The sequence below is a fragment of the Lygodium microphyllum genome, chromosome 15 (assembly GCF_053477565.2).
Source record: "Lygodium microphyllum isolate KBCC chromosome 15, Lygodium_microphyllum_v1.1.10, whole genome shotgun sequence".
NCBI classification, from domain to species: Eukaryota; Viridiplantae; Streptophyta; class Polypodiopsida; order Schizaeales; family Lygodiaceae; genus Lygodium; species Lygodium microphyllum.
Window position 1 is genome coordinate 65,920,595 of NC_141149.1, and position 3,740 is coordinate 65,924,334.

The 3,740-nt window shown below is 42.1% G+C and overlaps 1 pseudogene; it reads right to left on the reverse strand.

Moving 5' to 3' along the window:
* Window positions 1–1,301: 1,301 nt before the first annotated feature.
* LOC148024629 (uncharacterized) lies at window positions 1,302–1,930 on the reverse strand (annotated as a pseudogene).
* Window positions 1,931–3,740: the final 1,810 nt, after the last annotated feature.

Genomic DNA, 3,740 nt, shown 5'->3' on the forward strand with positions numbered 1-3,740 from the left:
ACTATGTGGGAGGTAGCCATTAGTGCTCGCTTGAAATGCTTGAGCAATAAGAAGTCCATGGGTCTTGGCGGTAGAGCTTCTGCTCGCATCTACAAATTGTTATGAAAGAAAAGACTGAAGGTAAGGTTGAACCAGTATGCGCATTCTTAACTTGTGTGTTTTTGTGGGTCATATTCTTTGTCGTATGAGAGTTTTCACTTTCAAACATTGATCTTCTTGGCCAGCTTACTTTTTGTGCAAGAGTCACCCTCTAAAGAGAACTAATGGTGGATGTTATGTGGCAATAGGAGCCTAAATGGTAGGACATCAGGATAAAGCCAACAGGCTTCTGTTTTCGGAGGAAGAGCATAGAAGATATGGATTGGCCATGGAAATCCGGGCTTTCAACCAATTAAAGTATCACAACATCCACAACCTTGAAGGAGTGGTGACCATTGAAGTGGTGGTGGCCTAGATGGTAGAACAATGCAACTTTACCAAGTACTCGGAGAAGGTGGGATGAGCAATAGACTACTGCAAGTGCATTGAATTCTTAAGGACCTTTGATGTCCAAAGGAACAGTGGGACAGTGACCATCAACAACGCAAGAATTCTAGAAGTGTAGTGGTCCCCCTTAGCCGTGAAATTGTAGAAAAGGCACTGGGACTAGCAAAGAGGCCAAAAAGAAGACCCAAGAGGGATGTGTATGGAATGTTGGGGATGGACAAAAGGAGACAGCATCATCCTCGCAGATGTCCCAGATCCTACCATTCAGTTGAAGGCCTAGATGATCCATACACTCTTTTCTAGCCAAAGATACAATGCTCTCATGAGTAGAATCAAGGTGCCCTTACTAGAAAGCCTCGTAGCCAATGTCATGGATGAGGTAAACTGGAATGCCTACATCCAGAGAATGATACAGTCTTTGGCAAGGGTGTTAGTCGGAGCACCAAGAATGGTAGGAGGTGAGTCTCTAGTGACCGATGCAGAATTCGAGAGGAAGAAACCTACCTCCAAAGAATGGTAGGAGGTGAGTCTCTAGTGGACTGATGCAGAATTCAAGAGGAAGAAACCTACCTCCAAAGCCTCAACTGTAGGTTTTGGAGGAGTACTAACACCCATCATCCAGGAAGTGCTACAAGAGACAAAGAGGGAGGCGATGGAGGAAACCCCATAGTCATCACCTATTCACCAAGAGCCATCAATAGTCCGTGAGGAGCACCACTCCCCCACCTTAGTGAGCCCAACCATTTCAATTTTAGGAGGAGAATAGGAGAGAGAAGAGACCCGCAAGGAGCAACATGATGATACGGTAAAGGTCATTAATGGAAAGGAGGATGACCAACCACCTCAACGCCAAGAATCCTCAAGTGAGATCCTCTTTTTTGTTTGGACTTTTCTTTAGCACCAGTTTTCTTAATGTTTCCAAAAATATGTTTTTTGCCCTCGTATCGTATGCATGTGAAGTAAACATGAAGAGAGGGCTCATCGGGCAAATAAATTGGATGCTCTGTGGTAGCTACTATTCTTATCTCTTGCTCCAAAGAACGAAGTGCATTCTTTTCTATCATGTCTAGCAATAGTTCCCTAGACAACCAGCTACAATGATAGAAATAATGAAAGGCAAGAAAACATGCAAAGCAAAGACAATTTCTTTCTATGAAGCATAGAGATAAAGCAAGAAAAGTGAAAAACTCTTATGCTCCGAACTCTGTGTTTGTTGATGGCATACCATGGGTATTGTGAACATATCTTGAACTCTTAAGCAATCTCAACCAAGTTATCTTTTTCTTTGCATTGAGGAAGAGATTGCTATCAAATTCAACTTTTCAATACCCACAATGGTGTCCGTTCCATCAAATTGAAGAGAAAACAAAGTTTCTCTCCATTCCTTGCCAAGGGATGGATTGCTAATATTCAAAATATAATAAATATACCAAAACCATTTCATATTAGTAGGAGACAAACACAACAATAATAATTCTAAACAAATCAAACATTGCAATACTTTTTTGCATACGATCAGTGTGCTTTCGTCGCAACTTAGTGGAGATCTCCTTTTCTTTTAAAGCCCTCTCCTCCGCACTTAGACGTTTTGTCACTTCAGCTACTTTGGTCCTTCCTTTTGAAACTCAACCTACAAAATTTTGGGGAAATCATTGCATACCATACTTTCTAATCCTCTCATAACAAGAAAGAGCCCAAATATATATCTACCTGGTAAACAAGCTAGGCCAAATCCTCTCTAGCCAACGGATACCATGGGGGTGAAGTCTTTGATTCAAGCTTCTTTTTGGCTTCCAAGGTTTTAGCCACATTAGCAGGTTGCTCTCGCAAATAGGATTTAATGTCACACTCACAAATATTTGTAGCATTGACCAATGTATCCTTCAAATTTGTGATTATGACTGCATGCTCATTCAAGCTTCCAAAAAAAAAACAAAAATTTAATACAGTTGCATTTAATGAGAAGGATCACGAGGAACTTACTCATTCATGCGAAGGAGGCCAGCAAGCAAGGAGACTTCAGCAAGTTTAGTTGGATCAACAACAGTGCTAAAGACCCTCAAATGCCATTCTTTATCATCTTTATATTTCTCTCTCTGTAATGAGCTCCATCCAAGCCACTATGCGATGGTTCCCCTCCCACACATATAACATTTCATTGGAAAGAAAAGACAACCCCTTCTTGGTTCTCAACTCATTTTCAAACTCTTTATCTATAGCCTGCCAGTGGGCATCCCATGAAGCCCTCATCTCACTTGTCACCGAAATTGCAACACCCAAAGGGGAGACAATAGAGACAATGAAAATACCCTTCTCTTGACAGTAAGTTTCACCCTCTAAGGCTATTTTGAGTAGCGAAGTGTCACTTCTCAAACCTTGAACCCTAGGGTATGGAAACATCCTACAAAGGGGAATGGGTGGGAACCTTGAAACATCTAAAACCTTGCATTTGGCCAATGCATCTCCACCTTTCATAATTTCCACCATTTCATTTTCCCCTTGCTCTTCTTTCTCACTACACATGGATTGCATAGTGTTGCTAGTGGGTTGAGACAATACTTGTTCTTTTTGAAAAATCATACAAACAAGAACCTGGATAGGAGAGAAATCATCGTTGCCACTCTCATCTGCTGCAGGACTAGATGCACACACTCCTTTCTCCTTGCTCATTGGCTAAATTGTAAATCATTAGTTCACATAGAAATATTAAGAAATCAAAGTTGCAACAATTGAATGTAAAATCTTACTGTAAGAGACCCGAACTCCCTATGTCTTTTTTCTTGTTGTCTCTTTCATGGAGGCATGATTATTCCATAACATTTCACAGAAGATTATATTGGTGTCAGAAAATTAAGATCATGGCCCTCTACACTCATGCTAACTCACTCTAACTCACATACCCACACTCTCTTACACACACCTTGAGCCTCACACCAATCTTCTCTTACTGCGCACATACACACACACACACACACACACACACACACACACACACACACACACACACACTCTCTCTCTCTCTCTCTCTCTCTCTCTCTCTCTCTCTCTCTCTCTCTCTCTCTCTCTCTCTCTCTCTCTCTCTCTCTCTCTCGTCACCATACACACGCACATGCTTGGCCTCTTACACACACACTAGCACCAAGGGCAAGAAAGCCCATACGCTGGCCCATATGCCAACGTATGGGCTTTCTTGCCCTTGGTGGCAAGGGGCTAAGGCCACAGACAATGAGACCTTAGCCCCTTGCCACCAAGGG